Raw genomic sequence first — 26,511 nt, 5'->3', positions numbered from 1 at the left:
CCACATTGTGAAACGCTCACACCGCAAATGCCCTTCGCTTCACTTAATCGCCAGGTAACGGTTCATGATGCCGATGGATTTTGAACGGATAGCATCGGAGGGTACGCCTCAGTGCCAACCAAATAGCAGTGTATGGAATGCCGGTGCGACGTGCGACTGCACGAGCGCTGACTTCCCCGTGCATAGACGAACCCGCTACAGTCTCCATTTCTTCCTGAACTGTCACAGCAGCATTACGCCTTGTGCTCGGTCGGCCACTACAGGGTCTATTTTCTAAACAAACCGTGGCTTAGAACTTCGAAATCATTCTCGCCACAGCTGCATTTGTCAACGGACCTTTACCCATTCTAATCCCCTTCCTATGGCGATAGCATCGTAACGCTGAACTAGCACATTCCCCCTTTTGGTAATACACCTTCACTAAAAGCGCCTTTTCAGGTAACGTCAACATGCTGCGACTGCTGGCGCATCTGATTCTCTCTCATTACTTTTCCTTTTATACACGATTGTCATGCGCAGTCACTGAAGTTTTGCTGTCCAGCGCCATCTGTCGGACATTTTGTGAAGTTTGTTGTTTTTTGGTTCTAATAAAACCCCATGTCATTCCAAGCATGTGTGTCAATTTTTACCTCTCTATCTACATTATTCCGTGGTTTATTAAGTTTTCAAATTTATACTGACTTTTTGATCACCCGGTTTGTAAGCGGAGCAGACACCGCCCGGGACCACCCTATCGAAGATATGGGCTGGAAATGGGGAAATCCACGGAGCTAAGCGACTTTGACAAAGGTCAGATTGTGATGACTGGGTGTTGTGTGCTGTCCTTAGGTTAGTTAGGTTTAAGTAATTCTAAGTTCTAGGGGACTGATGACCATAGATGTTAAGCCCCATAGTGCTCAGAGCCATTTGAACCATTTTTGAACAAAGGTCAGATTATTATTAGCCAGAGCCTGTGAACGAGTATATCGAAAACGGCGAATATGGTCGAATGTTCACGTGCAACTGTCGTGAGCATCTACGGAACGAAGTAGAAGAACAGTGAAACTACCATCAGACTCTAAATGGTTCGACGTCGACGACTCTTCACAGAACATCGGGTTCGGAGGCTTATCTGCTCTGTAAAGTACGTTACATGGTGATCTGTGGCATTTCTGCCGAAAGAGCACAATGCTGGTACACACACAAGTGTTTCGGAGCACACTTACATCGCTGAACATGGAGCTCTGCAGCAGACCACCCCTCAGTGTTCATTCACATGTTGACCCAACGACATCAACAATTACGATTGCAGTGGGCACGGGACCATCGGGATTCGCCCGTCGATCAATGGAAACTTGTCGGCTCTTCGGGTGAATCATATTTTTGCTACATTAGGTTGATGGTTGTCTTCAGAAACGCTATCATCGAGGTGAACGGCGGCTCGAAACGTGCAGCGCGCCACAGACTCAGGCTGATGGAAGCAGTATTATGCTATGGGAGACAGTATCCTGCTCTTACACAAGTTCTGTGGTAGTAATCGAAGACACGCTGACAGCTACGAAACCCTGAATCCTTCATGCTTAATGTCTTCCGCGATGGCAATGTCATCTTTCAGCAGTCTCGGAGCCAGAACTGTGCTACAGTTGCTGGAGGAGCATTATAGTGAACTCACGTTGATGTTTCCGCGACAATTCGCCTGATGTAAATCTTACGGAACCCATCTGGGTCGCTATTGGACGCCAACATCGCGTATGCAAATCACCGGCCCGTCATTTACACGAATTAAATGACCTGTGCGTAGACATCTAATGCCACACACCTCCACAAACCTACCAACAAACTGTAGGATCCCTGCCATGCAGAATGTGCGACGCATTTTGTTCCAAAGACGGAAAAACAAACTATTCAGCACGTGGTGATAATGTTTTGGCTCATCAATCTATAACGTAGTCCGTCCGAAAAGGCCTTCGAAGGCCCAACGGTACCGACCGGCCGCCGTGTCATCCTCAGCCCACAGGCGTCACCAGATGCGGATATGCAGGGACATGTGGTCAGCACACCACTCTCCCGGCCGTATGTCAGTTTCCAAGACCGGAGAAGGTACCTTTCAATCAAGTAGCTCCTCAGTTTTGCCTCGTAAGGGCTGAGTGCAGCCCGCTTGCCAACAGCGTTCGGTAGACCGGATGGTCACCCATCCAAGTGCTAGCCCAGACCGACAGTGCTTAACTTCGGTGATCCGATGGGAACCGGTGTTACCACAACGGCAAGGCCGTTGGCGTATAGCGTAGTTGTGTCTGTAAACAGCTGCACAAACATCCAGATTTCGAAGTGGTGCGAATATTGGCAGGTTGCTTTAAATAATCAGACACGTAAAATTTTGCACTTCACAATACTAAAAGCATGTTGTATCCTATGACTACAATATCACTGAGTCACATTTCCAACCGGTCAGGTCATACAAATACCTGGGTGTAACAATTTCTAGGTATATGAAATGGAATGATCACACAGGCACAGTCGCAGGTAGCGCACATGAGATACTTCAGCTTATTGATAGAATACTAGGGAAATGCAATGAGTTTACAAAAGGAATTACTTCAAAAACACTGGTACGACCCCTCATCGAATCTAGCTGAAGTGTGTGGGATCCTTACCAAATAGGACTAACAGGACTGCACCGTAGGGCAACACAAATGGTCACATGTTTGTTTCATCCAGGAAAGAGCGTCACGGATATTTTGAGAAAAATGAAATGGCAAATGCTTGGAGAAGATACCCAAACAATCCTGTGAAAGCCTACTTACAGTTATTATAACCAATTTTAAGTGATCAATCTAGGAATGTACTACAACCCCCTACGTATCGCTCCCATAGTGATCGCGAACACAAGATAGGGCTAATTACAGCGCCCACAGAAGCCTTTAAGCATTCATTTTGTCTTTGCCCCATACGCGGACGGAATGAGAACCAGCCTTAGTAACTGCTGCAATGGGAAGTTCCCTCTTCACATTGGTTTGCAGAATTTGATGTAGATATAGGATCTTTGGACATACAGCGGCCTTCGCATAAACCGAGTTAATGTTGACCCGACACTGCACGGATACCTGAGCAACACTGAAAATCTAAAATACACATGTTTTTTTACGGAACCTGCTCTTTACTGTATTTACAGGATAAGCAACATGTCACATTTATTTATTTATTTATTATTCCGTGGGACCAAATTAAGGAGAAGTCTCCATGTGATGGAACGAGTCAATACATGAAATTATAACACGATATTAGAAACAGATAAAATGAAATATAAAAAAACATATTCAGGTGACAAGTCGCAAGTTTAAATAAAGAAAATCAACAATGTAACACTGGAATTTGCTTAATATTTTAGCTCTTCCAGGAGCTCCTCGACAGAATAGAAGGAGTGAGCCATGAGGAAACTCTTCAGTTTAGACTTAAAAGAGTTTGGGCTACTGCTAAGATTTTTGAGTTCTTGTGGTAGCTTATTGAAAATGGATGCTGCAGAACACTGCACTCCTTTCTGCACAAGAGTCAAGGAAGTGCATTCCACATGCAGATTTGATTTCTGCCTAGTGTTAACTGAGTGAAAGCTGCTAACTCTTGGGAATAGGCTAATATTGCTAACAAGAAACGACATTAAAGAAAATATATACTGTGATGGCAATGTCAGAATTCCCAGACTATTGAATAGGGGTCGACAAGAGGTTCTCGAACTTACACCATATATAGCTCGAACAGCCCGTTTTTGAGCCAAAAATACCCTTTTTGAATCAGAAGAATTACCCCAAAAAATAATACCATACGACATAAGCGTATGAAAATATGCGAAGTAGACTACTTTTCGTGTTGAAGTGTCACTTATTTCAGATACTGTTGTAATGGTAAATTAAGCAGCATTTAGTTTCTGAACAAGATCCTGGACATGGGCTTTCCACAACAGCTTACTATCTATCCGAACGCCTAGGAACTTGAACTGTTCCGTCTCGCTTATAATATGCCCATTCTGTCTGATCAAAATATCGGTTCTTGTTGAATTGTGAGTTAGAAACTGTAAAAACTGAGTCTTACTGTGATTTAGCATCAAATTATTTTCCACTAGCCACGAACTTATTTCATGAACTACATTATTTGATACTGTTTCAATATTACACACAAGATCCTTCACTATCAAGCTGGTGTCATCAGCAAACAGAAATATTTTTGAATCACCTGTAATACTAGAAGGCATATCATTTATATAAATAAGAAACAGCAGTGGCCCCAGCACCGACCCTTGGAGAACGCCCCACTTAACAGTGCCCCATTGGGACTGAACATCACTACCACTCTCAATATTGCGGAGAATTACCTTCTGCTTTCTGTTTTTAAAGTAAGAGGCGAACCAATTGTAAGCTACTCCCCTTACTCCATAATGGTCCAACTTCTGCAGTAATATTTTGTGGTCAACACAGTCAAAAGCCTTCGTTAAATCAAGGAAAACACCTAACGATAAAATCGTACTGATATGCAGGGAACAGAGGCTCAAATAAGCAGTCGAAATACTAGCGCAAACTGAAGGTATATACGGATGAATACTTCACATTTAAAACTTTCTTCCCTCTTCCTGCAATAAGTTTCATTGGAAATTACACTATCTGATCGAAAGTATTCGGACACCCCGAAAAACATACGTTTTACATATTAGTTTCATTGTGCTGCCACCTACTGCCAGGTACTCCATATCAGTGACCTCAGTAGTCATTAGACATAATGAGAGAGCAGAGTGGGGTGCTCCGCGGAACTCACAGATTTGAAAAGTGGTCAGGTGATAGGTTGTCACTTGTGCCATACGTCTGTACGCAAGATTTCCACACTCCTAAACATTCCTGGGTTAACTGTTTCCAATGTGATAATGAAGTAGAAACGTGAAGGGACACGTACAGCACAAAAGCGTACAGGCCGATCTCGTCTATTGACCGACAGAGACCGCAGACAGTTGAAGAGGGTAGTAATGTGTAATAGGCATACATCTGTCTAGACCGTCACACAGGAATTCCAGACTGCATCAGGATCCACTGCAAGTACGGACTTTAGTTTAGTATATTTAAAAGTTTATTATCCTGTTGAAAAAACTTAGTTGCCTGAATATCTCGGCAGATAAAAGAAATTACCCCGACGTAGAACCCAAGGAAACGAACGACTGTTGCACGAACGGGCACTGACGCTCAATGTAAATAAACATAACGTATTCTGCGTAATTATGCGAGGAAGCCCATTAATGTTCGATTACACTATTGGGAATAAATCACTGGCAGGAATAACAACTATAAAATATTTAGAAGCATCCGTGAGGAACTACCTAACGTGGAACGTTAACATAAAAGTAGTTGTAAGAAAAGCTTATGCCAGACTGATTGATATTCATAGAAACTATACTAAGGACAATAATTCATCGACGAAAGAAGTAGTTTAGTAAACACTGATTCGCCCGATGCTTCATTATTGCTTTAAATTGGTGACCCTTACAGTTTAGAATTAGTAGAGGAGAGTCAAAGAAAGTCGCGTCTTGTCGCGGATTCCAGTAAACTTGAGAGCTTTACCGAAGTGGTCAGAGGAAAATGCTGCTACTGAGGCGTTGAACATCACGGAAATATTTCCTGTTAAATAAAATTCATAGAGTGTCCGTTCCAGGAAAAGTCAATCAACGTATTCCTTTCTTCCACATGCACCGTCCTTCGAAAAAGTTCCGGGACTAATTTTATTCCTGGCGTGTAAGTGTAAGCGGCGTCAGTGAAGTAACTACGGTAGCAGCTTGAAGTATAATAAACTGCCAGTTGTGAACAGCCAGGGAAAAAAGAATCGGTGACGTGGATGCCTGCCGCGACTTGACTGAGATGAAAAATTTGGAAAATTCTATTCCGGAAAAAAAGTCATCATGGGTATCGAGACTTGTCGTTACCAGTATGAACCTATCACACAACAACAAAGTGCTAGAATTCACACAAACGGTCAATGACTTGACGACATAACCGATGTCCCAGCCTGTGTGACGCACGAGTTGAACAACATCCCAAAGAAGGACTTCTCTGGCAGTTTCATATGGTTGTTCTGTGCGTTGTACTTAAGTGATGGGAGACTATGTAGGAGACCTGAAGCATTAAAATCACTATATTAACGTGTGTCTGTTTTTTTATTAATCTAATCTCGAAATCTTTATGACGAAATGAACGAGGCGGGACAATCAGAAGGCTTACAGACACTCGTTCTTCCTACGCATCTCTCTTTGCTAGCTTAATATTCTAACACTGGGTCAGCTCTATTAATCAGTTGGAAAATTTGTTCTACGAGGACGTGCTGAAAAGTAATGCCTCCGAAATTTTTATGTGAAAACTCTTAAAGCTTTTTAAATGAAACAAACGTTAATAAGATTCTACATCTTTAGTCGTCATATTTATCTCTGAACATAGTCACCCTTATGACAAACATATTTTTCCTAACAGGAGACCAGTTTGTTGATAGTGTCACTGTAGAACGTTTGGTTTTGTTGTCGGAGCCACAACCTCACCTTTGCTTGCACCGCTTCGTCATTATCAAAGTGAAGCCCTCGAAGTTTTTGAAACAGATATAAAACGAATGTGGCCAAGTCGGGACTGTATTGCGGATGATCTATGACAGTGAACCCAAGGTGTCGGATTGTTACAGACGTCACAGGTCTCGTGTGTGGTCTGGCATTCTCATGTTGAAGGCGAAGGTGCCCCATGTGTGCGCGTACTCTTCTAATTCAGAACTCGATTACAATACTTTGTTTACATGCTCCGACATAGTTACGTTACACACCGCCATGTTTCACGATACAATTCGGAGCCCTCTAGCGCAAGAGGGCCGGAAATATGTAGAAATGAAGAATAGAGATGTAGAACGTTAATAACGCTTGTTTTGTTTTATTTTAAAAGCTTTAAAAGTTTCCACATTAAAAATTCGAAGGCATTATTTTTCAGCACGCCCTCGTATTTTAATTCTGTGGCCCGATGCCCTTCGTATAGCCACAGTCAGCAGTTACCTAAGGGAAGAAAGGGTGTGCGCTCTGCCTGTGTGAACTATGTTGCGTGTGTCATCGTATTTTAACAATAGGTGTATCGACAACGTGCAGGAATCGGCCGAGCTCGAAACAAGAAAAGAATCAACCGTATCTTTTGACCAATTACAAAAATAAGGAATCTTTTAGGCAGCGTGAAAGATAACCTTGGTCTTGGAATATCTGAACTACATCGATTTTCTTGCGTGAGTGGCAAGCAATACATTAGCCTGAAACAGCGTACGCTGCACTGACCATACACTATGTGATCAAAAGTATTCGGACACCCCCAAAAACATGCATTTTTTCATATTAGGTGCATTGTACTTCCACCTACTGCCAGGTACTCCATATCAGCGACCTCAGTAGTCATTAGACATCGTGAGAGCAGAATGGGGCGCTCCGCGGAACTCATGGACTTCGAGCGTGGTCAGGTGATTGGGTGTTACTTGTGTCATACGTCTGTACACGAGATTTTCACACTCCTAAATATACCTAGGCCTACTAAGAGCGTACAGGCCGACCTCGTCTATTGACTGACAGAGACCGCCGACAGTTGAAGAGGGTCGTAATGTGTAATATGAAGACGTCTATCCAGACCATCACACAGGTATTCCAAACTGCATCAGGATCCACTGCAAATACTATGACAGTTAGGTGGGAAGTGAGAAAACTGGGATTTCATGGTCGAGCGGCTGCTCATAAGCCACACATCACGCCGGTAAATGCCAAACGACGCCTCGCTTGGTGTAAGGAGCGTAAACATTGGACGATTGATCAGTGGAAAAACGTTGTGTGGAGTGACGAATCAAGGTACGCAAAATGACGATCCGATGGCAGCGTGTGGGTATAGCGAATGCCCGGTAAACGTCATCTGCCGGCGTATGTAGTACCAAAAGCAAAATTCGGAGGCGGTTGTGTTATGGTGTGTTCGTCTTTTTCTTGGAGGAGGCTTGCACCCCTTGCTGTTTTGCATGACACTATCACAGCACAGGCCTACATTGATGTTTTAAGCAACTTCTTGCTTCCCACTGTTGAAGAGCAATTCGGGGATGGCGATTGCATCTTTCAACACGATCGAGCAGCTGTTCATAATGTACTGCCTGTTGCGGAGTGGTTACACGGCAATAACATCTCTGTAATGGACTAGCCAGCAAAGAGTCCTGACCTGAATCCTATAGAACGCCTTTGGGACGTTTTGGAACGCCGACTTCGTGCCAGGCTACGCCGAGCGACATCGATTCCTCACCTCAGTGCAGCAGTCCGTGAAGAATGGGCTGCCATTCCCCAAGAACCCTTCCAGCACCCGATTGAACGTATGCCTGCGAGAGTAGAAGCTGTCATCAGGAGTAAGGGTGGGCCAACACTATGTTAAATTCCAGCATTGCCGATGGAGGGGGCCACGAACTTGAAAGTCATTTTCAGTCAGGTGTCCGGACACTTTTGATCACATGGTGTATACGCAACGTAAGACTCGGCCATGATGGAAAATCGGCATTGGGTGAGCACAGCTTAACGGCGGAGCACATTTCCAATTTCTAAAAGACGTCCGTTATCTGCACTGGAGTGCTTTGTGAGACAGTGTTATTAAGTAGTTATTTATTCATTTGTTTATTTATGTATTTTAGTACAGGCAACATTGAAAATACAGCCAGCAGCAAATATAAAAATACAAAGTCAACATAAAAATGTGAGTTAAAGTAAAATGGCAGGGCCCTCTTAGTTAAGCATACAGTTTAATAAGACATAGTTGCAAAATACTAACAGAAATTCCTTACAGAAGAATGGAAAAACTGGCTGAAGCCGACCGTGGGGAACACTAGTTTCGATTACCGAGAAATGTAGGAATACGTGAGGTAATACTGACGTTACGACTTCTCTTAGAAGATAGGTTACGGAAAGACAAAAACTTCGTTTATAGCACTTGTAGACATAGAGAAAGCTTTTGACTAAGTTGACTGGAATACTCTCAAATTGTGAGGGTAGCAGCGGTAAAATACAGGGAACGAAAGGCTATTTACGTGTTGTACAGAAACCACACGGCACTTGGAAGAGGTCTTCTGCTGTTCTTAATTTATATAAACGATTCAGTAAACAACATGAGCAGATCTATTACGTTGTTTACAAATGATGCTGCCGTTTACCGCCCAGTAAAGTTATAAGAAGACAAAACCAATTGCAACATGATTTAGATAGGAAATCTGTATTGCGCGAAAAGTGACAACTTACTCTAATCAATAATGAATGTGAGGTCCTCCACATTCATACAAAAATTGTTAAATTACGTTAACATGATACAGCCAATATCACAAAAGTTAAAAGGGTGCCGATTCAACTAAGTACCAATGGAGTTACAGTTATGAACAACTTGAATTGGAACCATAACACAGAAGAAGTTGCGGAGAAGGCTAACCTAAGATTGCGTTTTATTGGCAGATGCAACAAATCTGTCAAGGAGGCTGCCTAAACTGCGCATGTCCGCACTCTTATGGAACACTGCCGCACGGAATGGTATGTTTACCACGCAAGTTTGACGGAAAGTCGGCCAGAGAGTATCATGTACATATTACGCGATTTGGGGTGGTAAAAATAAAGAAAACTATTTTTTTCGTTGCGGTGACACCCTTTCACGAAATTTCAGTCACCATCTTGCTCCTTAGAACGCGAAAATATTTCGCTGATGCCACCTAAATAGGGATAAATGACCATCGTAATAAAATTAGTGAAATCACAGCTCGCACGGGCAGTTTTAGGTGTTCACTATTCCCACGTGATATTCGTGAGCGAAACGGTCAAGAAATAGTCTGATAGTAATTCTACGAACCCTCTGCAAACATTTAAGTGTCAACTGCAGAGCAATCATGGGTATGTAGATGAATGTTGAGTAGTTAAATTCCGTTTATATATTCGTGAAATTAATCATCGTTTCATTGTTTGGTTGTTTTATATTTACAGAAGAAAACAGTGAACTGCCGGCCGAAGTGGCCGTGCGGTTAAAGGCGCTGCAGTCTGGAACCGCAAGACCGCTACGGTCGCAGGTTCGAATCCTGCCTCGGGCATGGATGTTTGTGATGTCCTTAGGTTAGTTAGGTTTAACTAGTTCTAAGTTCTAGGGGACTAATGACCTCAGCAGTTGAGTCCCATAGTGCTCAGAGCCATTTGAACCATTTGAAAACAGTGAACTCTAATTGGAAAGACTCTCCACCTAAAGACAGAAGCACGTGGCCTCTAACACCGTAGTCCATAAGTTATTAAGAAGGTTTTAAGACAAGTATACCTTAATCAATATTACAACCAGCATATGTGAAAAGTAATCAGGAAAACGGACATTTATATACTCGTCACTTACTGCGTGTAACACACTTATGGGTTTCTGCATTGCAGTTCACATTTTGAATGAGTTACATGCAGGTGTGTGCTCATGCCTGACATCGTAATTTCTCTGCTGTGTACACGCGCGTGCTCTTTGGATATAAAAGAAAATGAGGCTTTGAGAGTGGAGACCTCCGAGCGTCGAACACCCTAATGACATCGGGAAAAAATTACAGTTGTCCAATAAGGACTGATAGTAAGGAGGAAAATAGGGGGAGGATCTGGCACCAACTAAGTGGATGAAACAATCGATCCGGTAAAGGCGAGAAGCTGCTGTGCCCTTTTTCTGTGAGCTGCAACCCGCGTTTCTCCCCGTACTTCTGACACACAGTGACCATTTTCGTGCATTTGCTTCACGACAGCTTTCAGATACTAAAGGCTTAAAACCTACTGCCTGGTATTCAATGCCCCTATAGTGCAGATCATACAAATACCTGCAGAAACGATACATGTTATTGTAGAATCACGCAGTAATTGGAGGGTTCATTATTGGAGTGGACTAAGTCTATCAACATAAATTTTGAGAGAACTAACTGAAAAGTTGGGGCACTTGAATTAGTTTATCATGTGATTTAAATGGTTTCCAACGCTTAAATATGCTCGGTAAGTGATCAGCAGGGTTATTCGTAAACTTCATCGACATGTCCTGGCGGATCCGTCGGTATCGACCGACCGCCGTGTCATCCTCTGGCGTAACTGGATGCGGTATGGAAGGGCGTGGGGTCAGCGTACTGCTCTCCCAGCTGTTAAATTTCGTTAACACGATAGGGCCTAAATCACAAATGTTTAAAGTTAGCCGATTCAACTAAATATCATTGCCACTTCTCACTTTTGGCAACCTGGAACTGCTACTACTGGATCAAGTAGCTCCTCAAGTCGCCCCACGATGCTGAGTGCACCTCGTTCCAGTCTTTCCACCAAGGGAAAATCGCCGGCAGTACGTGGGTCTTCTGCATAGCACTCGATCGCACTGGCTAATCAGCTACGGAGATGGACTAAGTGGACTATCACGCTTATATCCACTAAACCGCTACAATTATTGCTTAGAAGAATAACATTTAACAATGCACGAAACTTGGTTCATTTTCCCTCTGAAACTTTTAGGGAAGTATCTGACAAAAGAAGTGGCCGTGCCGTTCTAGGCGCTGCAGTCTGCAACCGCGAGACCGCTACGGTTTCAGGTTCGAATCCTGCCTCGGGCATGGACGTGTGTGATGTCCTTAGGTTAGTTAGGTTTAACTAGTTCTAAGTTCTAGGGGACTGATGACCTCAGAAGTTGAGTCCCATAGTGCTCAGAGCCATTTGAACCATTTATTTGACAAAAGATTTATTTTCAATATTGGTTTTATCTCACAAAATATAAAAACAATTGTTTATTATTACATTAACATACAGACCTCCCATATTAAAGTATTTCTTAACATTATAGTCAATGTCATCTTTATCCTCTGTGTACTTACATCTCTGGTATGTGTGTTCAACTTTACTGGAATGTTTTTGAAGTATGCATAACGTATTGGCGGCACGTATGGCAAGTGTCATTTAACAATTTTTTTCTTTGCACTACTTGGCTTTTGGACTGATAAAGTGCATCATGACGCCATCTTCCTAGAGTAATGCCTCGAAACGAAGAACGGAGTTCGTTGAAAATGGCTCTGAGCACTATGGGACTGAACTTCTGAGGTCATCAGTCCCCTACAACTTAAAACTTCTTAAACCTAACTAACCTAAGGACATCACACACATCCATGCCCGAGGCAGGATTCAAACCCGCGACCGTAACGGTCGCGCGGTTCCAGACTGCAGCGCCTAGAACCGCACGGCCACCCCGACCCGCTGTGTTGCACTATCCTCTGTGCCCTCGGTGGCTCAGATGGATAGAGCGTCTGCCATGTAAGCAGATCCCGGGATCGAGTCCCGGTCGGGACACACATTTTCACCTGTCCCCGTTGATATATATCGACGCCCGTGAGCAGCTGACGGTATTAATATAATTCTAATTTCATCCTGATTTAGGTTTTCTGTATATCAGTTCAGGCGAATGCTGGGATGGTTCCTTTGAAAGGGCACGGACGACTTCCTTCGCCATCGTTTCCTAATCCGATGGGACGGATGACCTCGCTGTTTGGTTCCCTCTCCGAAAATCAACCTACTTGGTCCACTATGATTCTGAAATCAACTGACTATACTTCTGCCGTAAATGTTGCGAAACAAGTTATCACAAGTGCATGTACACCGAGACACTTTCCGTCTTATATTAAATACCTAAAACTGCAGCTTATTATTGGCCGAATTAACTGAGCACACTGACAGTCTTTTTCCTGGAATATTGTGTTCAAAATGTGGTTTGTACCGCAGTTGAAGACTTTTCGGGTAAGTTTACCCTACTTTAATATTCGGTACATTAATGTACAGGACGAAAGAAAAGTAACTTCGTACTTAGCTAAGCAGAAAACAGACGATTTCACATGTTTCATTTTATTTCATTTTCAGGGTCTCTTCTTGTTTCATAGTCGTCAACGGTAGGGGAGAGCGTTTTACCTAGAGGATAGTGAACCTAAGAGCACACGATGTTTCCTGGTCGTTGTTCCAACTAGTGACCAATTTTAGGATCACATGTAGGAAGCACTAGGAATCGCAGTTTCCGGCATTTTCTAATGTCCTTCTTGTTGTGGGATATTGTAATATTAGTGATTTTCGCCTCACAAACATTAATATACGCTCAATAGTAAACGTCTGATGGCCTAGAGTTATCGAACAATTGTAAACTAAAAGAAATGAACCATCGCATAGCAGAGACAAAATTTATTATTCCTTATCTTTGCCGTACTTGCGCGGTGCCTATAAATCTCTATGTACAGTCATGCTCAAAGGTGTCCGAACGACCTGATTTGCATTTCGCCTGATTCGCATGCAACCCACATAACGCAGCTGTCTAGCAGGTCATCTAATCGCTCCTTGGTACAGACGTTTGACTATTGAAAATGGTTCCAACAGGTCACCACTAGAAAACACTACTCTGTATCGCAATAACTCAAGATGTAAAGTAATACTACGATACTACAAATATCAGGGAACAAATTATCACAGATAATACTGTCCTTAAGGCTTGTAAGCTCACATTTATTACAATAAATGACATACCTGAAATGTTACCACTCTCATTATTATGTCAGATAGGTAATGCACGTAGTAAGTTCGTCGTATTCATGATTTCCTCTTCAAAGTAACATACCGTACTTATTATTTAACACAAAATGACATTAAAAATTTAAGTTATTCACGAGCAACTAGTTGAGAATATGTATGAACTTCAAATGACACGACGAACCGTCTCGTTCTGCATATGGATTCAAACCCAGGTCATGCAGACTAAGCAAAGATTTCGTGACTGACGGAAACTAACAGTCATTCCTGATTAGGCATACAGAGAGTACGGTCGCAGGTTCGAATCCTGCCTCGGGCGTGGATGTGTGTGATGTCCTTAGGTTAGTTAGGTTTAAATAGTTCTAAGTTCTAGGAGACTGATGACCACAGATGTTAAGTCCCATAGTGCTCAGAGCCATTTGAACCACACAGAGAGTGATATACCTCGATTTTAGACAGTATCAATTAGCAAATACCAACTTTAAATTACATAACGCAAATATTTTTAACGGACGCGAATTCTTACCCAGCACCTATTGTCCCTGTTAACGAACTACGAGAGATGTTAAATATTGCTTCTTAACAAGTCACTTACTTGAAATGCCGTGCGGTAAAGCTTTGTGTTGGACAGGGATTCGAACCCAGAACGTAATCGGATAGATATCGAAGCACAATCAACTGTGAAATATTGCATTTTCTCGGCAGTAGCTAGATGTTTTAACTGAAATGACGAGACGAAACATTAATTTTTTCCCTCCCAGGACTCCAACCCGGCACCTATCGCTGTTATATTCTAGAGAAAACGAACGTTAAATATGGGTTTGTTGCACCAGCAGCGACATGTGAGCATGTTTGAACTAGAACTAATATGACGAAGAGTTCAGTGCTGACTGGGAATAGAGCTCAACACATATCGTTGTTGACTACACACAAAGAGACGTCAGCTAGCGAATTTTTCTCCACCAGCAGCTCGGAATAACATCTTGAACTTACACTGATCTCGCAAATAGTTCTGTGTCTCACTGGGAGTAAAAAATGTCAAATATCGTTAGTGTTGACAACGAATGAAAATACATTAAACATCGAAATTATTATCCACCAGCAGATGGGTGTTCTCATGGTAGAGCTTGATAATACATAATGAAATCTTTAGTGCCGGGCCAGGATTCGAACCCATTAACGCGCAGTATGTGGAGATGTTGAGGAATCTGCAGTTTTGAACAAACAACAAATGGTAGCCGAGTTGTATTGTCACGAAGGGAACAAATTCCGCGTTAAGGGCGGTCTGAGTTGCATTCCCAGTTCAGAACCGATTTTATCGACATACAGAAGCTCAGATAAAAGATGGAGTAAGTGTCCTGTGATCCTACATAGCGTTTGTTTCGTCACTAGAAATAATAACTAGTATAAGAAAGGTCACTGGTGATAGAGTTTCTACATGTCGCCACTCCAGACTTTATTGTGGCTCAACCTAACGTCTACTTGGTAGAGAAGGAATATAAGGAATATCATGTTTAATGTGAATTTCAGACCACAATGCCATTATATCTTCTTCACTTGGTGTAGCCAGAAGAGAATGGAGTCTGTCTCTCTCAATCTAAAATCACTGACTGAAGTTGGAACCGAACCCAGACCATAGATTTATGAACCTATCATCAGCCCAACAGACCACCAAATCCTCTTCTAATTGGCTCATTTTTCTATCATAGCGCCGTTGTGCCACACTGGCTGAGAATTCTGACACACAGGCTCCCTGTATCAATTTGCAGCATGTTCGGTAAATTCATTTACTTGGTTGACCGAATCACCATGAACTAGCTGCCTCGGCTACCCAGTGCATACATTCAACTTTATTTTGTAATCACCGAAATAAAATCACGTAACTGCCACCAACACAGAACGGCCAACAGTGTAGGATGCAGAAATTTAAATAGGAAGTGTTCCTTTCCATTTGAGCTACTCTATTGCGCTATCTGTTTGTTGAAAACGTCTTGCAGTGCAAAAGAAAAGGTTTAACTGTTTGTCTCTCATAAGTATTGACCTGGCGATATGCATTATCCCACAGCGCTGTGAAATGCAGAAGTTCTGGACGAATTGTTGTTGACTTCTGGAGCTGTTATAGCTACGTGTCAGCTAGTAGCGTAATGGTACGTGTCGCGCACGGTAGATAACATGTCGGGAGTTCGAGTACGTTCACTGCCATATTTTTTAAAACGCAATTCTGCTGTCTGCTAAAGTTATCAATCTAATGGAACTTGTAACATAATTCCCTTCACTTCTCAACCCAAAATAGTCGTTTGTGGCCGGCCGCGGTGGTCTAGCGGTTCTGGCGCTGAAGTCCGGAACCGCGGGACTGCTACGGTCGTAGGTTCGAATCCTGCCTGGGGCATGGATGTGTGTGATGTCCTTAGGTTAGTTAGGTTTAAGTAGTTCTAAGTTCTAGGGGTCTTATGACCTCAGATGTAGAGTCCCATAGTGCTCAGAGCCATTTGAACCATTTTTTTAGTCGTTTGTGGAAAAAGGGCTAACTTCTGCGACATTTTGTTCATTTCAGGGTTAACAGACAGCCAGACAGTAGATGCATCTCGAAACTTTTGTATTATGTATGGGTAGAGCGCATAGTGCCAAAATACGTCGGAAAAGTATTTTCTACATTAGCTGTCGTCTGGTAGTGGCATTTTATTCTTCTTCAAACCTTGTTTGACAGCTTTAACTCAGAACAAGTTTTCTACATACATACATGTAATCAATAAACTGCGTGTGCATTGTCAGACTGTTGTAGATAACATCAGAGAATTCGCATATATCGTTGATGATTAATTTCTCTCTCACGTTTACTATTGTTTTAACAACATTAAAGGAAACCTTACGAAAATTGTGAACTGTATTATAAAAAACGAAATAAAACTATCCACGATAACCTTACGAAGAAAGTCTGTTTTAATAAAATTGAGTATCTGTACACAAGCGTGCCTCTGTCGTCACGAATTGGTAAAATACTACTCACTTAGATTTTGATTGGGTCTGTGTTTAATTGGTATGCTGTGTCATACTCAAGAGGTATGCAAATGTGGCATTTCATAAATAATTCCTAGAGACCCAAAATTTGCTTGTCAGCAGCGGAAAGAGACGTTACCTGTTGTGCAGCATTGTAAGTTTTTCGCCATTGCACTATGAGCCGAAAGTATTTTCTTGCGATTTCCTTATCGATGTTTGATCTGACTGTTTGTAGCTCTTTCACGGAAGTGATAAAAACGCTAGCGTCGGTAAGACTGGAACAGCGAACCGTAACAGACGCTTTTTCACAGGTCAGTACGTTACCATTGCGCTGGCGAAGACGTATTTGCCTTAGCTTCCTCTTACGAGACCAATAGTGGCTAGAACTCGTAAACCGCTATTTGAAGGACGAGATTAGTTGCGATTTCCACGTGCAACGACTTTACAGGGCAGAAAACCGTAAGTTTACAATCTTTTGTTACACCTCAAGCGATAATAACTCAGATTATTCAATGGAAATGACAGGTAAAATCAAGTGAACTTTGAGGCTTAATTCCGTGCACACCAGGAAGTAACTCGTCGATTACAGAGTTGCCAAACATACATTGCCTTGTTGCCAAAACTCAGTTACAATACCAGCAGGAAGAAGACGAACCGATGTGATCCTACAGTGGGCTGGGAAGTGACCATAGCTGGTGTCTCCAGGTCGCGGCTGCAACGGCTTGGAATACGTAATGCGTCTGATTCGCATATCTGTAACTAGGTTTAGGGACTGGAGCGTAGTTACTAATAATACTCAGAACTGACTGCAAACTAAGCATCATAAATCAGTGCCTCTCATAGTTGTTTTTATATTTCTTTCGTAAGGGTACTCAAAACTCGAAATTCATTCACAGACGCTTTCGTGCCTCGCCGATAGTCGAGCACAATAAACAAATGAAAAAAAAGATTGTGTGTGTGTGTGTGTGTGTGTGTGTGTGTGTGTGTGTGTGTGTGTGTGTGTGTGTGTGTGACAGAGAGAGAGAGAGATAAAAATCAAAAAGAATGAGGGAGAGAGAGTAAAAATTGTAAAGAAATTGAATCATGGTATGTAAAGAAATCTTTCATTAAAATGACACGTTCCACATCATTACGAAATATCGTATTCATGACCTATGAAACAAGAAGTAATATAATGTAATCTAGTCTAATCATATCTTATTGATGACTAGCCGTGAAGAGTCATGAATTACCGAAGATTTTGCCAATAAGAGTAACCAAATCTGAACTTGAAAATAAAACACGACAATTTTTATAATAAACCGGGACTTCTGTCAAGACCCTTTCGTCCCTGTTAATTAACCACGAAAGATGTCTGATATACCTCTATTCTGAAGTAACAAAGCGTGCATGCATTTAAAGATTAAGTGCATGATGTGAAGTTCTGTGACAGAGATACGAACCCAACTCGATTCTTTCCCTGTCTACGGAATCCTTTTCATGTTAATATCAAACATCAGTAATTACTCGTAGATTACATTAAAACTAAAGTAATTGATGAAGACGTTACTTGATAACAAAAACGCGCTGCCTTTCTTCATTTACTTGCGCCTAGAAATGGCTATCGAGTACTGCCAAACCAAAAGGCAAAAAATCTACTGCCTTCCGATATACGTCGCTGTCAGTTCTTCCATATGATTTGGTCGACATGACCTGTTTCAAGTTGTGTATGACAGACAATGTTTTAGAAAATCAATTGTTTTCCTTTGCAATAAACAGAAAGATTTTCATTCTAAGCTATCCAAGTACAAAATTTTCGCAATATTAGTTCAAATTTAACATTCGCTTCTATAATGTAGGAAAGTATTTCACAGTTGCAAAACTCGCATCCGACTCATTGACATTACACTTAGTCGCTGACCATAAATTCTAGCTCAGAGTGACACCAGTTTAAGTAACCTAATGTAGCGAAGACTGTTTGCCAGTGCTCTTTCTCACCGGAAAATACGCAATTCACTCATTGGGCTCCATAAGTACACTGTAACAATAATTTCTGTGCGTATGCAATGCATACGGATTAGAATTTAGTGGTGCTCTCTCTTCCACTTCTGTATACAATATGCCTGACCTAAACGGGCCCTTTATCATTACAGGCCCTGGGCAGTGCAACATCATACTGACAACAGTAATGTTCTTATACTGACAACCTGACTGTTCGTTTTACCTGATTTTGTAATCATTTAAATAAAACAACATGACCTTCCAGTGGGAGACATTTCGTCCCTCTTTTCCTTCTGTGAAATTTGTCAGTAAGCTTTTTGCCTTCCAGCCAGCGAAACGCGGGAGGGTACGGCCGGTAAACGATTCACAAAAAAAAAATGGTTCAAATGGCTCTGAGCACTATGGGACTCAACATCTTAGGTCATAAGTCCCCTAGAACTTAGAACTACTTAAACCTAACTAACCTAAGGACATCACACACACCCATGCCCGAGGCAGGATTCGAACCTGCGACCGTAGCAGTCCCGCGGTTCCGGACTGCAGCGCCAGAACCGCTAGACCACCGCGGCCGACAAACGATTCACAAACCACGATTTAGTGCCGTTAAGACGATTTCTTTAAACATTGTCGTAGCTAAAGGAATTTAGTTTCGTCTTAAATCGTCTCAAGCAGCAATGCTCACAGACATCTCAAATAGGAAAAATGTCATTATCCAGGTACGAAGGTTGTTAAACAAACTTCCCACAGTTTGTGTCAGGTTGATCTTTTTGTCTGATAGCACTGCGTAAGTATTTTGTCTATGAGGTATCACAAGTAGTGTTCCTGTAGCTGTGGAAATCATTGGTTGAAAACGAGTTTAACACCAATGGGTACAGTACTGCTAAATATTCGAAATGATTATCAACCTAAGTCTGAGTTCATCCGCAAACTGAGGCGAATTTATAATATTGAAGCTAGACTGTGTATCCTTGTATTCCTTAAGTGGGCATTGAAAGGCGTTTACACACACGTATACAATACTATGAATACTTCGAACGCTATAGTTAACGTTGCTCTCATAAACTACTTTTGTTTTTTAATTCTTCTGGGTCTTCAGCGTGCAATATGTGTTGTAGATACAGTTTTAGAGCAAGAAATTGACCGCCGAGTCGTTCACGTAAGGTGGGCAATACAGTCGTGCTCCTCTCAGAATCCTATGTCCGGCAATATGCTCGATCTGACAACATTGTAGACTGCAACACTTGCCAGAGGAAGTCTTGGCTTCAGTCTTAGTACTTTATTCTTGACTACGACCGTAGTCTTGAGGTAAAATGCGAGATTATCTTATACGACTTCTGGTAACTAAAAGTGCACGTCGACAAAGTTTTTATCACCCCTTTCCTCTCGGTGCTGAAGCTATGAGTGTAATTCAAGCGAATCTACAATAGATTTCGCTTTCTGTCACACTGGTAATAACAGTTTGTTCCAACAATGTTTTAGCGAAAGATTTCTTTGCCGACCATCTGCCTCTGAACACCGCATGCGTCTGAGTTCTCTGACACCCGTTTACTGTCTACCGGCGGGGGCTGAAGCACTGCATTGTCTCGCCTTCTGCCGACGACGTCTGCTCCACTCCGCACTCTCGACCATGTAAAATGCTTTAATGTTGTTGAGTGGTGACCCATAAAATCTGTCTACGATTTGTGTTTCACTCTTGATAGCAAAGGAGGCACAAAACCGTTTTTATTTTATGATTATTTTATTACACTAGAATACAATACATCAATGTGGCACAGAATTAATTTCATTGTTTCTGATCTAGTGCACTACAATTAAAGCGTCACATTCTGTTCTTTTTCCTTTCACGGGAGGTTCCTCAAATAATTTATTATTGTGATGGATTCATATGTGTTAGTCAAGGCACAGAGAATAAATACAATGTAATGTGTTTGATTTCTTTCTTTGATTCTCTGTGGTAAATGGATGCAAAAGATTCTGTCAATACCTATCAGAACCTACTCTATAGCTAATCAGAAAATTGCTTGTTTTGAGGTGTATACGTTAATTAATGGAGACGTGAACGCTGTTCACAAGTTATATTTAAAATATTCAATTGGATTTAAGGCGTTCTTCCCGCGAACCATACACGACTGGAACAGGAAAGGGAGGTAATGACAGTGGCACGTAAAGTGCCCTCCGCCACACACCGTTGGGTGGCTTGCGGAGTATAAATGTAGATGTAGATGTTGCCATTGGCGGCTGTCGTGCACAGGTAACTTACATTGGACAACCCCCTACCTGTTCGATCTGCCATTCAACGGAACATCTGCGGATGAACTGTACACGTCGACGTCCATTTCAACTTCCACGGGAACATCCTGCAGACGGTAGTGAAAAGCTTGTTCCGCTATTGAGTGAGGTAGTCGCGGGGACGGTAACACCACCTCGGCAGCCGGAACGTGTTAGCGATGCGGAGATGCCAGTTCAGGTAGAATGCAGTGCCAAAGACATTCGCGGTAGGACGGACGTCGATCCGGCACCGTCATCCTCACCGGGGCAGTTACCAAAATGGTTCAATGACTCTGAGCACTATGAGACTCAACTGCTGAGGTCATTAGTCCCCTAGAACTTAGAACTAGTTAAACCTAACTAACCTAAGGACATCACAAACATCCATGCCCGAGGCAGGATTCGAACCTGCGACCGTAGCGGTCTTGCGGTTCCAGACTGCAGCGCCTTTAACCGCACGGCCACTTCGTCCGGCGGGCAGTTACCGCTGGATAGCAACGATGCGCCAGCCACCTCTGAAACTAAGCCGTGTGAGATACAGGAGCGGGTGCAGATCCGTTTGCCTGAACCACCCCTATCGGTAGAGACTGCAGCGGAAACGAAGAAAGGCCGTCGAAGGAGAAGCAAAGGGACTAGTAGCAAAGAGGAAAAGTCGGATGATTTGAGACCCGTACAAGTGTCAGAAAGTGGCAGCGAGTCTGAACCTCAATCTTCTTGCTCCGTGCGCTGCGAGGACACCGCGAGGCAAGAACGCATTCGTGAACAAACAAAACACCTGAAGGCACTACTGAGCGCTGAGAGGGAACAGAGCACTGTAACGTCTAAGAGGAAGAGCGAACAGAGTAGCGAGCAGCTGCAGCAGCGCTCCCGCAGGAACTCGCTGACGTCAGTCGCAGCCCCGCGTGGTGGCCAGGCGGATGCGACCAAGCTGACAGACTCAGCCGGCGGTGGCGGACAGGGCGGAGCGCGCACCGCGCAGCACCCCGACAGCAATGAGCCGTGGTGGCGGCAGGACGAGGAGATGCAGCAGTAGCTGCTCTCGCGCATGACCATCGCGCTGCGACACTTCCACTCTCTGACCCGTTATTGGTTTTGACATTTCGTTTCGTACTCCAGACGTTCCCAACGAGTTTGATTCAAAGCCGTCGAGAAGGACGATCCAACACAGAGCTCATTGTCCTCTAAACCATCACGTGCGATAGCCAAACCTACAACGTTACCACACTTAACGTCAGTAGAATTCAAAGTGCGGTGAAACTCCGTTCGCTAACTGATTTCTTGTATGGTACCAGTGTTAACATTGCCCTCCTACAGGAGGTAGTCACAGTCTTAGAAGTGCCCGGTTACGTTCTCATTGATAACATCAATCTCCAGGATGCTGTAGGCACTGCCATACTTCTGCGCGACGGTATACCATTTACGAATGTGCAGCGGCTGCCTAGTGGTCGTGGCATTTCTCTTCGAGTGAATGGTGTGCAGATTGTTAACGTGTACGCCCCCTCAGGTAGCACTCATAAGAGAGATCGCTCAACTTTTTATAAAAACGAGGTTCCCATTCTTCTTAGCGCTTATCGTGCACATCTCATCCTCGGTGGTGACTTCAATTGTGTGCTTAACGATAGAGACCAAACTCCTAACACGAACAGATGTATCGAACTTGAACATTTAATTCATGGCATGCGTCTTCACGATACATGGCAACAACTGCACGGTGAACGGGTAGCGTACACCTTCGTAACCAGTCATTCTGCCAGTCGGCTGGATAGGATCTATGTGTCCGAGGCCCTCCAGCGACACGCTGTGAACTGTGACATAGCTCCTGTCAACATCTCCGACCATTGTGCGTATCAGTGTTACCTTAACCTACACCGCCAGCAAATATACCGCGGGAAAGGCTACTGGAAATTGAATGTCAGCCTTCTGCAAGATGCTCAACTTGAAGAGGAGGTGAACATAACGTGGCAACAGCTCCAGCGGCAACGACGTCGTTACGATAGCGCTCTCCAGTGGTGGACTCAGTGTGCTAAGCATAAATTACGCCTCACCCTCATGAGTTACGCCCGACAAAAAAGCTTTTGGCAGAAACAGACTATTGAGTTTTATTATCGCTGTTTGAGAGAACTGTACAGTCACGCTAACAATCCTTCTCGCGATATCGACATAAAGATCAAACGACATAAAGCGAAAATCACGGCGATACAACGCCAACGAATGCAAGGCATCATCGTGCGACCTCACCCCAAGGACGTTGCCGCCGAAGAACGGGCCTCTCTGTACCACATCCTGAGAACGACGAAACCGTGTAAAGCCATGTTGATTGAAGCCGTCGTTGATGACGCTGAGAATGCCATCACGAAGCAACGTGACATCATCTCGCACGTCTACGACTATTATAGTCAACTTTACAAGAAGCAAGCCGTTGATGAACACTCGTGCGACGATTTTCTTTGGACGTTGAGCCGTCGCTTGTCACAACAGGATAATGAAAATCTGGAATCTCTTTTCACAGAGGACGAAATCCGACTGGCGGTCCACAGTGCAAAGAAAGGGAAGTCACCAGGACCCGACGGTCTCAGCGCTGAGTTTTACCAGCGTTACTGGAACCTCCTCGGTCCGACACTCCTCGAGATAGCGAATGAACTCTGGCACCTGGAAGTTATACCCAAGGCATTTACGGAAGGTATCATCCTGCCCTTACCGAAAAAAGGGAACAGCAGGAAGGTCGAAAACATGCGACCCATCACACACCTGAATGCCGATTTCAAAATCATCACCAGATCGATTAAGCTAAGGATGCAAACCGTTATGTACAAGGTTTTGGGCAGTTACCAGTACAGTGCAGTGCAAGGCCGAAGTGCAATTTCAGCAGCCTGCGATTTGAGGGACATCATCTGTTCGTATGCTGAAACCAAAGGACAGGGCGCTCTGATCTTTCTAGATTTTTAGAAGGCTTATGACCGTGTACGTCATGACTTCCTCTTTAAAAGCATGAAGAAACTAGGATTTGGACTTCATCTCATAGAATTAATTCGCAAACTTACTACAAACGCCTCCTCACGGATTCTCATTAATGGCCATTTTACAAAAGAGGTTTCCATTGAGCAATCCGTCCGCCAAGGATGTCCTCTGTCAATGATTTTGTACGCCATTGCAGTGGAGCCGTTACTGAACAACTTGGCGCATAGCGGGATCGGACTTAGCGTCGAGTCTGTCACTATCCCATGCATTGCGTATGCTGACGATGTATGCGTAACTGTGTCATCATCGTAACAACTTCTGTCAGCGGAAACTCTTTTACAAACATTCACGTTTCTTTCAGGAGCAATACTCAATAGAACTAAAACCACAGCTTTGCAGATCGGTGGCGGTATCGGAGACATATCCCAGGTTACCTGGTGCAAGGTCAAGGATTCTCACACAGCCCTCGGTGTTACTTTTGAGGCCAAACCAGACAAATTCCTGACGAAGAACTGGTCACACATGCTTAATAAATTACGTGCTGCTTTGATACTTCACTCCGACCGTGACTTGAACATACTACAGAAAGTTAAGACCATCGAGATCGCCATTACGAGCAAGATGAATTATTTGGCGCAAATTCTTCCAATCTCCGACCATCTAGCCAAGAATATACAACAAGCGTTATGTTGGTTTCTTTTTAGGGGGCACATTTTCAAAGTTCAATTCGATACCTTAACCTTAACTTCGTTCAAAGGTGGCCTTAACCTCATTAAAGTACACAAAAAATGTGTCACCCTGCTCCTAAATCGCATCAGGAAGGAGTTCCGTACCCGGAGGACCAGTATCATCACAAACCTCATTCAGCGGTGGAAGCCTCATATCCTTGACCCACCCGTTAATATCGCCGGCATTCCACTTTCTTACCGACATGTGCGACTGTACTACATGGAAATGAGCTACATTCGACACAACATCGTCGATAACGGAAGCCTGACGAACAGGAAGCTTTATGGCCTTCTCACGACAACAAACCACAGGAATCGTCTCGAAGAAAAACATCCACATACACATTGGAATATAGTATGGCGGAATGCGCACAGCGACGTGTTACCGTCACGCGTCATAGCCGACTGGTATCTAACAGTCAACGATAAAGTAGCAACGAATGAAAAGCTACATAAAATTGGCCTTCATCCAACGCCCAACTGTGACGCATGCGGAAGGGTCGATACGCTTCTTCATAGGTTCACGTGCGGACATGCAGAAGAAATTACTACATTTCTTCGTCAACGATTGTCGGTGATAGACCGTACGATGCCCTGTGGTGTAGATCTTTTAGAGATCATTCAGCCACAAAAACTGAGATATCCACGAGCCAAAAACAACGCTGCGACGTGGATCATGGGCCACACAGCATCGTTTATTATGCAGAATAGGCATGCTACTTTCCTCGACTATTATTCTTACATTGAAATTGAACACTTTAAAATGAGGCAACATTGTGACTACTGGAGGATATTTGGAAATATACTGAACGTCATAATTAACGGTTAAATGCTTCAAATACAATATTTCGGATCGCAGAGGTTGCCAGTGACCTGTATGTATGAATCCCATTTGCTTCCTGGGACTTAAGTACTTGTCGGAATTTTACGATACTATTCAGATGCTCACCGATGCAGAAGGCATTTTTTCTTTCCCATTTTCGTTTTCACATTTCCCTTCTCTCGCAGAGCAGCGGAGCAACCTTCCTTCAATTATGAAGTGATAGTCTTTTGTGCACCATAAAAATTTCTGTTTACTATTTGGCCCAAAAAAAACAAAAATAAAAAAAATAAAAATAAAAAAAAACACCTAAAAAAATCAAAATCTAAGTGAGTAGTATTTTACCAATTCGTGACGACAGAGGCACGCTTGTGTACAGATACTCAGTTTTATTAAAACAGACTTTCGTCGTAAGGTTATCGTGGATAGTTTTATTTCATTTTTTATAATACAGTTCACAATTTTCGTAAGGTTTCCTTTAATGTTGTTAAAACAATAGTAAACGTGAGAGAGAAATTAATCATCAACGATATATGCGAATTCTCTGATGTTATCTACAACAGTCTGACAATGCACACGCAGTTTATTGATTACATGTATGTATGTAGAAAACTTGTTCTGAGTTAAAGCTGTCAAACAAGGTTTGAAGAAGAATAAAATGCCACTACCAGACGACAGCTAATGTAGAAAATACTTTTCCGACGTATTTTGGCACTATGCGCTCTACCCATACATAATACAAAAGTTTCGAGATGCATCTACTGTCTGGCTGTCTGTTAACCCTGAAATGAACAAAATGTCGCAGAAGTTAGCCCTTTTTCCACAAACGACTAAAAAAATGGTTCAAATGGCTCTGAGCACTATGGGACTCTACATCTGAGGTCATAAGTCCCCTAGAACTTAGAACTACTTAAACCTAACTAACCTAAGGACATCACACACATCCATGCCCCAGGCAGGATTCGAACCTACGACCGTAGCAGTCCCGCGGTTCCGGACTGCAGCGCCAGAACCGCTAGACCACCGCGGCCGGCCACAAACGACTATTTTGGGTTGAGAAGTGAAGGGCTGGCTCTGAGCACTATGGGACTTAACATCTTAGGTCATCAGTCCCCTAGAACTTAGAACTACTTAAACCTAACTAACCTAAGGACTCACACAACACCCAGCCATCACGAGGCAGAGAAAAT

At 43.1% G+C, this 26,511-nt stretch overlaps 1 protein-coding gene and 1 pseudogene across 1 annotated transcript in view; both read right to left on the bottom strand.

The window, feature by feature from the left end:
• LOC126183922 (protein sickie-like) overlaps nt 1-26,511 on the bottom strand; it is a 366,138-nt gene that overhangs the window by 208,702 nt on the left and 130,925 nt on the right. The gene's annotated exons all lie outside the window — the stretch shown is intronic.
• LOC126185808 (5S ribosomal RNA) lies at nt 2,139-2,256 on the bottom strand (annotated as a pseudogene).

Source organism: Schistocerca cancellata, chromosome 4 (assembly GCF_023864275.1).
Source record: "Schistocerca cancellata isolate TAMUIC-IGC-003103 chromosome 4, iqSchCanc2.1, whole genome shotgun sequence".
Taxonomy (NCBI): Eukaryota; Metazoa; Arthropoda; class Insecta; order Orthoptera; family Acrididae; genus Schistocerca; species Schistocerca cancellata.
The sequence above is the reverse complement of the archived record's forward strand: the minus strand, read 5'-3'. Positions and strand labels throughout refer to the sequence as shown.